The sequence below is a fragment of the Acomys russatus genome, chromosome 29 (genome assembly GCF_903995435.1).
Source record: "Acomys russatus chromosome 29, mAcoRus1.1, whole genome shotgun sequence".
Taxonomy (NCBI): Eukaryota; Metazoa; Chordata; class Mammalia; order Rodentia; family Muridae; genus Acomys; species Acomys russatus.
This window is the reverse complement of record NC_067165.1, coordinates 33,280,731-33,296,250: the sequence shown is the minus strand read 5'-3', so window position 1 is coordinate 33,296,250 and position 15,520 is coordinate 33,280,731.

The window sequence follows — 15,520 nt, the reverse complement described above, 5'->3', positions numbered from 1 at the left end:
CATCTGAAGGGGACACAGCAACAACACATGGGACTGCCACAGGTTTGCCTCACTTCTTAGCTACCATCTTTTCTTTTCGTGTTTAAAACAGTGTCTCATGTAGCATAAGCTTTCCTGCCTCCACATTATAAGCTCTGGAATTGTAGACATGATCAATCTTGCTCAATTCATACAGGGCTGGGGATGGATCCCAGGCCCTCAGGCATAGTAGGCTATAACTCTGCAAGCTGACATACACTACTGGCCTGCCTTCTTGCTAACAGGCCTGCTTGTGTTAGTAGGCCCCAGCCTCAGTGGCCTCAGGATGGGTGGTATTGGTTAAAGGCTGTATGATCCAACATTTACCTTGGCTGAGATTTGTCCTTAGGTAACAGGCAGCTTTATTCTGACTGAAGTGCCAAAAGAGGAACTCAACAGGGGCTTCTGGGATGTGTTCATTTTCCCTCTCATCTTTAGAGCTGAAGGCCACCGGTCACCAGAGGCCAGCATTCTTGGACCTTTAGTGTGTCTTATAATATAAGCACAGATGCTGGCAACATGTGGGAGCTGAGGAGCAGGGCTGATCCTGTTCTGTAGAAGATGCCCAGATCCATCAGCACACTTCTCTGGAAATCTCCCAGGGTGAGATCTTTCCAACCTGATTGTGCCTGTTTTACACAAGTGTCCCTCTCCCTGTTGCCCATGCCTTCTGTAGCCAGGGTGAATCCTCCTTTTGCACATGTGCTTCTTGCTGCTTTGCTAAGTAATAGGCCCCTGTTGATGAAGACAATGGCAAAGAACACCTGGTTTGGTCTTATGCCCTCTCAGCTCAGTGTCATCCTCACATGTCCACTGTATAGCACAGTTTGTCCGACAGTTCTCCTTGACCCTTTGGACATACTGGGCCCTGTTTTGGGGATGGCTGTGTGTTCCCTGTTTTAGCAGATGTGTGCTTCATTGACTCTAGGAGTCTTTTAGGACTCAGCTAAGATGCCACTGCTTGCAGGATCCATCTCAAGCATCAGACTGGGTGAAGGATTTTTCTGCTCTCCTATTGGAGATTTCACAACTCTCTTCATCATTTCACTGCTTCCTACTTGACTGTGAGATTCTTAGGAGATTGCCCTCCTGCACCAGTAAAGTCCCCAGTGTGCATGTGATCAAAAAAGATGTGAAGGAAGCTTGCTAGCATCTCAGGGTCTTTCTTACCATCACAGATAATATTTGTCTCTTTGAAGGTGAAGTTGTAGTGCAGAGATGTATTGTAACATCCATAAAGTGGTAGATCTTCATAGCAACAGTGATGTTGAAAGCAGCACCTGTTTGGGGACATGTCCTATTAAGGCTGCTTGCACACAGTCCTGGAATCCTGGTGTCTAGCATTTCCCTTGACCTTTGACCATTGGCAGGGAGACTCAAGAACATAAGCATGGTCCAGAGGAGAGGTCTCAATGTGGTGACTTTTGCTGCCTGGATCCACCCGGACAATCAGGCAGTGGACACTAGCTCTGAATTTGTCACACCCTCACAGGGACACTGAGGCAGCAGTTGGTGGCTCTCACCTAGTCCGTTCCTAGCCAGAGTTACAGAGGATAAAGGGCACTGGGTGGCCTCACCGATCTGTATTATCCTTGGGATTTCCTCCACCACCAGGGCCACAGTGGCATCCATAGTTGGAAAACTCAGTTGCAGACCTTGCCGTTAAATGCGTGACCATTTCACTAAATTCCTTAAGACTCCCCTGGATCTGTATTGGGCCTGAAAGGAAATAGAGAAATGTCCTTGTGAAAGGTTCCAACCCACAGCCGCATCTCCACATGGCATCTCTCTGCTACCTTTTTTCCCTAGAAGTGTCTTCCTTCTTCCTCACACCAAGAGAAAGGACCAAGGCAATGGGAAGGAAAGCTCAGGGACAGTGTTACCTCCTTTGTTCAGGGTTAACTCTTACCGAAGGTCACGATCATAGCTGCCAGCAGCAAGAGGACCTTCATGATGTCAGCTCTGTGAGGGATGTACAGAAGGACAGTCCTGGGCATTTCTTCCCATGCTGTCTCAGCATCTGTCTGCCCCAGCCCCTGCTCTGCTGTCCCACTCAGCCACCCCAGAGCACAGACATGCTGTTGCATGGGGTACACACAGAGTGGCCTACAAACATGTATCACGCCTGTCATCTCCTGCCTTTTCCTGGTGTATGGATCCGGTCCTCATACGGGAATGGTGTAGTAATGGCACCAGACTTTTACCTCCTTCATTCCTCCTTGCAGACTGGACTCATTCCACATCATAGGGATGCAATGCCTCCCGTCACTAGATCCCCTACATGGATATTCATATCAGATTCAAGGCTTGGGAATCCCATCCATGAATTCTGAACTCTAATGTTCTCTTCCCAATTAAAATTGCACATTCTCTTTGCAAGCCTTTCTAATCCTTTGCCAATAACATGTGCACACACATGCTCTCAAATTCTCACTAACACCCTCATGAACCCACACAACATTCTTGCTCATGAATACTGTCTTGTACAATTTAAGCTGGTTGGGGTTCACATCCACAAGCCTATCCATATACACACACATGCACCTGCACAATCCTTGAAATGCAGCTGCAGCACAGGAGTGTCTGTCCATTTACCTCTCAGATGCTGCTGCGGTTGCCTGTTCAAGTGCCTGTCCTGTTTTTCCAGTACTCCAACTGCACTTAAATAGTTGTTCCTTTCTGCAGGGTTGGGGGTTGTTGTGGCACAGGGAGTAAAGTAGGTGTGGCCAAAGAATGTACTCACAGATGGCCATACCCAAGGCTCTGGGTAGGTAATTCTCCCAGCATCTGGCAGGACAGCCCTGAGGGCTAGAATATCCTTTATCCCATGTGTTGATGCTAAATTAAATCTTATCTGATTTTGATGACTCCCTCAGCTGCTGAGAAGCAGGGCTCAGCTCCTGTCTAGGGAACTTTCCATAAGGCAGTGTTGGTGTGACCACCCATCACCTCCCAGCATCCACTTCCAAGAGTGAGAAGGACTGTGCACTGTGGAGAGAGTGAGAGTGTTTGTACACCTGCCTTGTTGCTTTCTTGTGGTAAGCTGTGACATCTGGTAATAGGAAAGAGTACGTTGATTCTGTATCATTTGCTCACTTCATCCATCAGTCATTCGTTCAAGCACAGAAGGGGCATTCTAAGCCTCTGTGAAGTTCCAAGGCTGCACAACCTTCTTGTCATTTGATGAGACCTGTGATTGGGTCCCCCAAAGTCCTGACCAGGATGGGAAGCCTTGAATGACCTCGAACTCACAGAGATCTGCTGCCCTCAGCCTCACATGTGCTGTGATTACAGGCGAGAGCAAAAATGCCTGGCTATCTTCTGTGTGCTTATGTATCTCTGGTTGTTCTTGTGGGTATGTGCGCATCTGTGCATGTGCATACAGAAGAAGGTATGTGTGCATATGTGTGAGCCTGCATGGGAAGTTCAGAGGACAACCTTGGAGCTTGTTCTTCAGGAGCTGTCTGCTCTGTTCTCTGAGACAGGGCTTCCCATCATCATCGAGTTCACAGAGTAAGCTAAGCTGGCAAAGTGGACACTGCCCCTCACCCCAGCTAGCATTGGGGTTATGTAGGAGGAACTAAGCCAGCCATTTTAGAGGAACAGAAGATGTTCCTAATAACGCCTCTGTGTGATGTGACTGGGCTTCTGCATAGAGCCAGCCTGATGCCTACCCATGCATGTCCAGAAACCAATGACATCATACCTGGTGAAGATACCCAAGCCAATGAGGCAGATCCCTCTGCTTATGCCACTTGCCTGACTTTGATGTCTGTGTCATTGACTCTGTGCCAGCTTATCCCTGTCCCCGAGGGTCCTGGGCTTGGGTTTAGGCAACAGGGTTACAAATGTATGTTATTTCATCTGTTTCTTCCCATGTGTTCTGGTGATTGAACTCAAGTCCTTGGGACTTCAAGGCAAGTACTTTATTGACTGAGCTATCTTACCAGTCCCATATGAATTTTTAAGCCTGGGAAAATCCCGTGGCTATTCCCGAGTTTCTGACCAAACTGGTGCCTCCACTGTCCCTAGTCCTTACTTGTTTGCTGAGGGGCCTGCTGATGCCTCCTGGCTCCATGATGTCTTCATTCTCCAGTCTTCAGGGATACAGTAACTTTAGCTTTTGGTTCTAAAGTAAATATCTTTCCCCGTCCTCTTCAACCTGTGCTACGAATGGGCCTTCCACAGTCCTAAATAAACCACTTGACACTAGTTCTTGTAGCAGGGGCTCTAGGGCACCTGAACACTCCATCTGTTTCTCACTATTCCTAGCTGATGGCAGGTCACATCCTAGACCTGCTTCAGATATGAGCACTGGGTCAAAAAGTCAGGCTGAGCAAACATGAACCAGGTACAACCTGTGACCTTTCCAGGTTCCTCTTGGAACATCTTGAAGGGCAAGCAGTCTCCTGGACGCTGAGTCCTGGAGAGAAGGGCAGTGACTCTGCAACATTATGCTACCATCATAGAACCCACTATGAGTAAGAGGTGAAATATTTTTATATTAAACTATGGATAGATGAGATTGGTAATCCTTCTAGTTTATACTGTGATTCATTCAAGCAAATGTCTCCCTGAAAAATTCAAATTTACCTTATTTTCTAAAATGCAGATTTTTCAGCCACCCCACTTGTGGTGCAAGCCTTTAATCAGAATATTCAGGTGACAGAGGCAGGTGTATCTTTGAGTTCAAGGCCAGCCTAGACTACAGAGCAAGTTGGACAGGATAGCCAAGGCTATACAGAGAAACTCTATCTTGAAAAACCAAGATTTAAAATAATCAGAGATTTTTGAATATTTTATTGGTTGAATTTTGACCCTGTTCATGAACTCATTTCCTGTTCATGTCTTGGAGTCTTAGAATATGACCTTAATCAGAAATCGGGTCATTACAGACACTAATTGTTAAGATGAGGCCATTAGAATCCTGATCCTAGTACACAAAATGGAAATGTGCATTCATAGATGGGCTCCCATTGTGAAGGAGCCCAAGATGCCAGGCGCTACAGCCAGAGAATGCTGACTGACTCCAAGCCCTCACAAGTATCCAATCATCAGGCCACCTCTTGTCTCTGCTTCAGAACCTTAAGCCAAGTAAGATCTGGTACTTACAGTGAGGGAGTGTGGTCAGCACTACAGGTTGTGTAGCCTGTGGAGATCCCTTCCCCACTTAGGGTTTGCACTCAGGTGAGGCTGAGTTCTTGGCTTTGCTATGGGAAAAGTGTCAGAACAAGACAGCAGGAAGCAAAGCTCATTAAAGGACTTTTAACGCATTGCCGCTAAGCACAGAGATTACTAGAGAGGTGTCCAGGAGAGGACTGAGATATCTCCAGTGTTTATGCAGGCTTATCAAAGGAGAATCACTCCTTGGTCCCCCATCAGTCAGTGTAATTCACAGCAAGTTGAGGGCCTAAAGAATTTCCCTTTAAAAACATTGTTGTAAGCTAGGTTTTTGAGGGGTGTTGCCAGGAAAAAGAAGTGCTAAAAAAGGAAATCAAGCTTAGAAGTCATGTTGGCCCTAAGTAGGCGTGGGTTAGTTTGTCTTTAGCAGGTTTAAATTGAGATGTCTTTAGGAACACCCCCATCATATCTACAGGCAGTTCTGGCTCTGTAGGCTGTTTGTGGAACATTCTGGCTGTGCCAACAGGAAAGACCAACCAACAAGACATCAGAGCTATGTCCTCATGTCACTCCAGGTTTTGGACTTTGTATCTCACTTCCCTTAGACTACGCCTTTTGGGGAGGTTTGCTCTTATTAGAAAGCCACATTGAATATTCACACGGCAGAAGAGTGTCATAAAAGTTGGTTTTTCTAGCGTGAGGCCTTCCCATCAAAATGTGCACTAGCTGATGCTTGTGATTTCCCATTAGTATAATTGCATGTATGCCAAAACTTTTGTTCTCTCCCATTGAAAAACAATTTGAAAGACTTTCCAAGGTAGCATCACCTACTATGCATGGTATTTATCTCCCGCACAGAGACCAGGGACCTTACTTGGAGCCACAGACCACATGAACTGGAGAACACTAGGAGAGTGGGGTCCTGTAGTTCAGACCCCAGTTAGGCCTGGCTCTGATTCAACCAATAGGTCATGGAGGATGGGAGACTAGTCCCCAGACTCTGGGCCGGAACATTCCCGAAAACTGCAGCCAGGCTCTAAAACTTGAACTCGGTAGATGGCACTGAACTCCGGGCAGTGAAGCACCAGAGCTCATGGTTTGGAGAAATCTCAGGGAAGTTGGTGGATCTGTCCTCAGTCCCACCCCATTTGCACTGTGCCAGTCCTCAGAAAGCCCCAGGGCCCACATGGAAGCCCAGGTGGCTGTGAACACACTACCCAGCCACAGTTGCATGGTCTGAATGTGACTGGACTGGAACCTAACTAGCAGCCACAGCAGACCATGCTTGCATGACTGGGCAGACAGATTCAGCCTAACCAGGCTACCCAACCTGGCAGGGTCTCTCATGCTTTTGGAGAGGCTGGACAGCCCCGAGGGGTCAGGACAGAGACCTAAACTGGGGCCCCAACTCAGAGGGAGTCAACGCCCAGAGTTGTGCTATCTGAATGGGACCAGGCAGAAGTCTACATCTGGTGAACCAGGGGTGAGCCTAAGGTGTGGAGGAAAGTCTGCTGGAGCAGGAACCAAGTCTCTTGCCTGTTCCAGGGAAGAATTTCTTGATCCCCACAGAGAAAGGCCTTCAACCTACAATCACTCACCAATTTTCTGCTTTCAATGACCAGTGAAGGACACCAGAAGATATCTCCCAATATCAGAGGCAGCAAGATGACTAAAGCCAATGTAAGATCATTAACAACGAAATCAAGACAATATGGCATTTCCAGACCCCAGCTATCCCAAAGAAAGCAACCCTGAGAAATCAAACACTATCAAAATACAAGAAAATGACCTCAAATCCTTAGTAAAGAAGAACATAATGGAATAAATACATGAAATTGCCAACAAATGCAGAAAGAAGCAGCCAAACAGGTTGAATACACAAAAGAGGCCAATAGAGAGTTACTGGAAGAAATTCAGGAAAATAGAAACAACCAGATGAAGGAAACCAATAAAACAGATGAAGATTAAAAAATGAGAATGGAATCAATGATAAAGGCACGGACAGACAAAAAATGGGACCGAGAGATATTAGAGAAGAAAGCAAGCAACATAGAGGTGAGCGTCTCTAACAGAATTCAAGAGATCGAGGAATAAATCTTGAGACTAGAAGATACAGTCGTAGAACTTGTGGTAACCATCAAAGAAAATGCTAAATCAGAAAAATTCCTGATGCATAACATCCAAGAAATCAAAGACACCAGGAAAAGATGAGACTTGAGTACAATAGGTATTGAGGAAAGAAAAGACGCCCAACTCCAAGGCCCAGAAAATTATCTTCAACAAAATCATAATAATGAATTTCCCCAATTCAGAGGAGATGCATATAAACATACAAGAGGCCTACAGAACACCAAGTAGAATAGACCAGAAAAGAAAATCCTCCCACCACTAATAATCAAAACACAAAATGTTCAGAAGAAAGAGAAATATTAAAAGTGGCAAGGGAAACAGGTCAAGTAACATATAATGACAAACCAATCATATTTATAACCAACTTCTCAGCAGAGACCATAAAAGTCAGAAGGGCCGGGACATAGGTCCTGCAAACACTAAGATATCACAGATGCCAGGTCGGACTACTATACTCAGACTAACGGTTAATAAACATTGATGAACAAAACAAGATATTCCATGAAGAAACAAATTCAAAGAGTACCTATTCAAAAATCCAGCCTTACAGAAGTTACTAAAAGGAAACCTCCAACCCAAAGTGACAAGCTACAACCAAAATTACACAGGAAATAGATAACTACACCGTCACAAAAACATGACCACACAAAGACTCTACTGCAACCAACATCCAAATCAAGGGACTTAACAGTCGCTGGTCATTAATATTCCTCAACATCAATGGTCTTAATTCTCCAATAAAAAGGCACAGACAAACTGAATGGATGCATAAACAAGACCCAACATTCCTCTGCATTCAAGAAACACACCTCAGCCATAAGGATAAACATCACCTCAGGGTAAAAGGCTGGAAAAAGGTATTAGAAGCACACAGATACAAGAAGCAAGCTGGTGTAGCCATTTTAATATAGAATAAAATAGACTTCCAACCAAAATTAGCCAAAAGAGATGAAGAAGGTCACCACATACTCATCAAAGATAAAGTCAACCAAGATGACATCACATGTCGAAACATCTATGCTCACAATATAAGGGCACCCACATTTGTAAAAGAACTACTAATAACGCTTACACCACACATCAATCCCCACACATTAGTAGTGAGAGACTTCAACACCTCACTTTCACCAAAGGATAAGTCATTGAAACAGAAACTAAACCGAGAAAAAAATGACACTAACCAACGTCATGAATCAAATCAATCTAACATATCTACAGAACTTTTCACCCAAATACAAAGATTATACTTTCTTCTCAGCACCCCATGGAACTTTCTCCAAAATTGATTCTACACTAGGTCACAAAGCATGCCTCAACAGATTCATGAAGATCGAAATAATACCTTGTATCTTATCAGATCACCATGGTCTAAAGGTGGACTTCAACAAGAGAAACAACCAAAAGCCTATACACACATGGACATTAACAACTCTTTACTTAATGACACCTGGGTCAGGGAAGAAATAAAAAAATTAAGGACCTCCTGAAATTCAATGTAAATGGAAGAACAACATACCCAAATTTGTGGAACACATTGAAAGCTGTGTAAGAAGAAAATTCATAGCACTAAGTGTCTTTATAAAGAAGTTGGAAACATCCCATATAAGCAACTTAATGACACATTTGGAAGCCATAGAAAAACAGAAGGAGAAACAGCCAATATGTGGTAGTTTAGAGCCTGTGAGTTGCCCAGTTTGTTTCTCTATTTCTATGATTGAGCACTGACCCAAAGCAACTTGAGGAGGAAAGAGTTTACAAGTCACAGTCCACTAGTGAAGGAATCAAGAGCTCAAAGCAGGAACCTAGAGGCAGGAAGTGAAGCAGAGACCATGGAGGGATGCTGCTTACTCGTTTGCTCTCCATGGCTTGCTTATCTTGCTTTCTTATGCAACTCAGAACTACCTGCCCAAGGGTAACAGCACCCACAGAGTTCTGTGGGCTCTTCCACATCACCCACTCATCATCAATGCCCCCACAGCCTTGCTCACAGGTCAGTCTGATTGAAGCCATTCCCCAACTGAGATTCCCTCTTTGCCAGAGGGCAGCTGTAGCACACAGGGTAAATCAAGTCAGGTTGCACATTCTGAAAATACCACTAATGGGTCATGCTTCTTTCTATACTTGAGCTCTTAGTCCTTAAGGCTCATAGCCTTGCTATTTGGGGCTTTCTCTCTATACACGTTCACTGTTGAACTTCCATGCTTGGAGCCTGGCTATTTGGGGCTCTCTCTATATAAAGTTTAACTCTCTACATACAATTTAATTCCATCTGCAGGTTAATTCCCGGGGGCTCTGGCCTTTAAAGAAAAGGGAATTATGAGGGAATGGAACCCTGATCTTTCAGATTTATGTCTAAAGCCTTATCAATTTAGCAATCCAGTTTTCTGGTTTTTCTGCACCAACACAGGTCTCTGGATAACAGCAGAGGTTTAACAGCATTGGGTGAAATTTTAAAATCTTAACTTAGAGTATATAGAAGTGGCCTGCAACCTTGACAGGTTCTTTCTATAAATAAGAGTTGTTGTGAAATGAAAAACCTTCGATCCTTTTAACTTAATGGCTTATTAGTGAATGGCTGCTTGCTGAAAGCTAGAGTCCTAGTGATGAAGGCAGATAAAACACTCCAGACTCCTTATCATTTACCAAAGAGATCTTTATTTTACACACACACACACACACACACACACACACACACACACACACACACACACACACACACAGTCGATAGGTGAAACAAGGGAGATCCCAAAGACAACATTCATCCACATATATTTAAACATACACATGTAAATACAACTATATACATATATACATCTATGTACACCAAATATGCAGACAATTAGACATATAAGCTGACAGACACATTTTTGATGAAGTGGGTGGGCTCAACAACTTTTTTCCCTCAGTCTTGTGTTCTCATATGGTCTAATAAAACAGGTTCTCTATGTATAGAAAACTACCTCATTCTAAAATATATACAATTGTTATGTAAACAGGGAGTTAGAGCAGGACTATTTATTCTAATATATAACTTGATACTTTGTTTATTATAAGTAGAAAGTAGTGGTTTATCTATATACTCATCATGAGTTCAAAGCAGAGTTTTTATCTTTTTATTATTTCAAATGTACATTATGTGTTCAAAGTAAGTTTTTTATGGCTAGGTCTTTCTAAGAAATGGGTGTCTGTCTTGTCTTGTATAGATAATCATTTCCTTTATTTCTGTATTCATATGGTCCTTCTTATCCTGGTGTACATCTGGGTCTTATCCTTGTAGTAAACCTAGAATGAATGTATTTCCTTGATTATTAATTTGTTTCAGTCTTGTGTTCTGTCTTGCTGTGAATCAATTGCTTGACATACGGATGTTCACAGTGGTCCTAGCAGTTTTTGCTATACTGCAGGAAGGTTTTAAAATTACTTGAATCAAGTTGTAAATTCTTTAAAATCATCATCAGGGATAATGAAATTATCAGGTCAGTTACTCAAGCAGCTTCCAAATTTATAGACATGACAGAGACTGTTGACTGGATAGTTACCAGAGGTTTTTCCATATCGTTGTGGCATCCAATCTTCAGCCTACCAGCCCATAGCATCTGACAGACTTTTCTGTGAAGCAGGAAACTTGAAGGACTAGCCCATGTCGACTCTGCAATGCTGGATAATCAATTTCTTAGTGTCATGCTTGATTATCTATCCACTTATCTATTTATCGATTGGTCAACCTATTTATTTATCTCTGTATATCTTTTTTTTTCATTTGTTTTATTAATTTATTCTTGTTACATCTCAATGTTTATCCCATCCCTTGTATCCTCCCATTCCTCCCCCCCCCCATTTTCCCATTATTCCCCTCCCCTATGACTGTTCCTGAGGGGGATTACGTCCCCCTGTATATTCTCATAGGGTATCAAGTCTCTTCTTGGCTACTTGCTGTCCTTCCTCTGAGTGCCACCAGGTCTCCCCCTCCAGGGGACATGGTCAAATGTGAGGCACCAGAGTACATGAGAAAGTCGTATCACACTCTCCACTCAACTGTGGAGAATATTCTGACCATTGGCTAGATCTGGGTGGGGGTTTAAAGTTTACCTCCTGTATTGTCCTTGGCTGGTGCCTTAGTTTGAGCGGGACCCCTGGGCCCAAATCTGCCTATCATATTGTTCTACTTGTAGATTTCTAGGACCATCTGTATCCTTTTATTTTGCTATTCTCCCATGCGTCTCTCACTTAGAGTCCCAATAGGATGCCTTCCCCTCTGTCCCAGTTTCCTGGTAAGTGAAGGCTTTCGTGGGACATGCCCCTTGGGCTAGTATGCAGATATAAGTGAGTATATACCATTTGATTCTTTCTGCTTCTGGGTTAACTCACTCATTATGATCATTTCTAGCTCAATCCATTTATCCACAAATTTTGGGAATTCCTTGTTTTTAATAGCTGAGTAGTATTCCATAGTGTATATGTACCACAGTTTCTTTATCCACTCTTCTACTGAGGGACACTTAGGCTGTTTCCATGTTCTGGCTATTATGAATAAGGCTGCTATGAACATGGTTGAGCAAATTTTCTTGTTGTGTGCTGGAGCATCTTCTGGGTATATTCCAAGGAGTGGGATAGCTGGGTCTTGAGGAAGCCCTATTCCCATTTTTCTGTATCTCTGTATATCTTAATAGACAAACGTTTTTTGTTTCTCACTAAGTACTTTTTTGATGCACCGTGGAAACATATACAAGATTCTACATAAAGCTTATTATGTTGCTAAACTAGTATCCAACAAGTCTACAAGTAAGATTTATAGGAGAATAACAACTATCCTGCATCTCCAACCATCTTCAAATGTTTGCAATAGTTAGCTTTCCTAAGACTAGACTGTTACATCATATTTTCAAATGAGTTGCATATATACATTACACTAAACAAAATTTGAATAAATAATCTTAAATTTCTATCAGTATATAATATGTAGAATTCACTAAGCAAATATTCAGCAAAATCCTCTAAAATTTCTATTAATATACAATACCAGTATAAAATATGTGAGGATAGTAGATTTAATAATCTATCTTTTATTTCATAAATCTACATTTCTTTCCATTTTAACATTCCCTTTTCCCCTTCGTTCCCCTAGCACTAGATAGGGTAGAAAGATAAGAGAGAAAGAAGGATAGAGGGGAGAAAGACAGAAATCCCTAAATGTAACCTTTACTAACTTATAACCAACACCCCTAGACAATAACAAACATTGGTAGGCCACCACACACACCTTCCCCACGTACTGGGAATGGAGACAGAATATTCTTAAAATTCCTTTTTTTTGCTCTCTTGGGGTAATATCATCTTTTGCATACCCTTAGAAAATTAAGATATTGGCCAAGCATAAGGAAAGCTCTGTCCCATCTTTTTGGGATTGATACTTCATGCTAGACCTTTTTTTTGTTGTTGTTGTATTGAGTGTATCCATTAACGACTGAGCCATCTCTTCAGGCCTGGGCTAGTCCTTTTAAAGTTGGTATGCATGCAAATTCTTGATGAAACAGTAGCTGAGGAAATAGTCTGTGAAGTTGAATCACTTGGGCTAATTGCTCTGTCTACATTATTATCTGGTCTTTTGCTCTGAAAATGAGCAAACTTTAAAAAATATTAGCCTAGGTACATAGACATATGCATACATATAAATATATGCAAGGTGTACAAATCATCTAAAGTAAATTTTTGTGCAATTTTTGAACAGGTGTAAGACATCACCTCTGGATCCCTTTCTGAGATGTAATATTCACACTGCATGACAAAATGGCATGTCATGAGGACCTGGTAGCCCTAAGATTCCTTTGCTTAGCAAAGACATTCATGTTTTGGATAGTAGGAGGTCTGTCCTGGTCAGATCTAATCTTTATGAGTTTTGTTGGTAACCATATTTTTTCTTCCCTGTAGATACATAAACATAACCATGCCCCCATCTCAAAACTATTACAGGTTTCCATTCCATTGTCAACAGATCCTTATCGTATGTTGGATACCCCGGTTCTTCAGTTTTTACTATAGCGTAATGTTTCTGTGATGCTGTTGTGTCTTTTTCATAAATATTAAGAAAATTTAGAATCCACAAAGCATTATTTAGTCTGTCTCTTGGGGTCTTTACTCTTCCTTTTTGTTTAATAAGCACCTCTTTCAAAATACAATTAGCTCTTTCTACAACTGCATATCCTGCAAGATTGTGTGATATGCCAGTAATGTACTTTATATTACAGTATTTGAAAAGTTTCTTCATCTTATTGTAAGTTAGGGATTTAGATAGTGATTGACTTAAAATGAATCTATCATGGAGATGCTGTACCAGCATGTCTGCTCTCCTCATCTGAAGAGGTAAGGACACAAAGGAAAGAAACTGGGAGGACACAGAGAGAAGGCAGGCATCTGAGAGTTCCCTGGAGACCCCTGCTGAAAAGCCAGCTGGAGATCCTGGCCCGAGCAAGGCAGGCACTCTCACTTTATTGGGAGATGAAAAGAGGGTCTTGCTTGCAGTGCCTAATTGCTGACCAAGAGCGACCTTGGTCCCTCCAGGCATATAGTACTGGGAGAGGTTGGGCACTGCTACAGGTTATAGAGGCAGAGCTAAAAGACAGCTACACCCCCAGAAGATCTGATCTACCTGGGGTCTTGACTACAAATCCACAGGAAAGACAGGCAGCTGGGATCAACCTACTCAGCCAGAACGTTTGTGTGCGGGCCTTATTCTAGGTCCCAAGACTGCTGATCTGAATTATAGCAGTAAAGTCCAAACAGATATCTACTTTGGCTGGCTCAGCCTGGAGCCCAGGGGGCAGAGGAAAATCACCAGGAGTGAAACCGGATCACCTACCTGTTCCACAAAAATACCCCATGATCCCCACAGGCAAGAGCACCTAACCTATAATCAGTCATCAATTAACCACTCTCAACCAGCGAAGGTCACTACAAAATACCTTCCAACATCAGAGCCATCAAAATGACAAGAGGACAGCGTAAGAATGCTATCAAAAACCAAAACAGTTTGGCATCTCCGGATCCCAACATTCCCAATGAAAACAACCTAGAGAACCTAACAGCAATGGATAAGCAAGAAAATGACCTCAAGTTCTTAGTAAAGAAGATGATAATGGAAGAAACAAATAAAATCTGTAAACAAATGCAGGAGGAGGCAAACAAGAGGGCTGAAGAGCTAAAAGAGTCATATAAAGAGGCACTTGAAGAATTTAGAAAAATATAAATAACCAGATGATGGAAATCATTAAAACAGTTCAAGACATGAAGATAGAAATGGAAGCTATGATGCAGGAACACACAGAAGAAAAACGTGATCAAGAGTCTGCAAAGAGGAAAGCAAGCATCTCAGAGGTGGCCTTATCTAACAGATTGCAAGAAATTGAAGAACGAATATCAGAACTTGAAGATACAATCGCAGAACTGGAAACAACCATTCAGGGAAATGCTAAATCTGAAAAGTTCCTAACACAGACCATTCAAGAACTAAAAGACCACATGAAAAGATGAAACTTGCGAATAATAGGGATACAGGAGAGACTGGACAGCCGACTCCACAGCCCAGAACACATCTTTAATCAAATAGTGGAGGTAAATTTTCCCAATTTGAAGAAAGAGATGCATACGAGCATACAAGAAGCCTACAGAACACCAAATAGAATAGACCTGAAAAGAAAATCTTCCCACCACATAATAATAACAACACAAAATATACAGAACAAGGAAAAAATATTGAAAGCAGCAAGAGAAAAAGGCCGGGTAACATACGAAGGCAAACCTATCAGAATTACTCCTGACTTCTCAGCAGAGACCATGAAAGCCAGAAGGGCCTGGACAGAGGTGCTGCAAACCCTAAGAGAACACAGATACCAGGCAAGACTACTATATCCAGCAAAATTATCAATAACCATTGATGGAGAAGACAAGTTATTTCATGACAAAAACAAATTCAAACAGTACCTAGCCACAAATCCGGCTTTACAGAAGCTATTAGAAGGAAAACTCCACCCCAACTAGTCAAACTACAACCAAAACTACATAGGAAATAGGTAAATATACCATTGCAAAATCACAACCTCATAAAATCTCAACTGTTACAAATACCAAAAATGAAGGGACTTACCAGTCACTGGTCATTAATATCTCTCAACGTCAATGGTCTCAACTCTCCAATAAAAAGACACAGACTAACAGAATGGATGAATAAACATGACCCAACATTCTTCTGCATTCA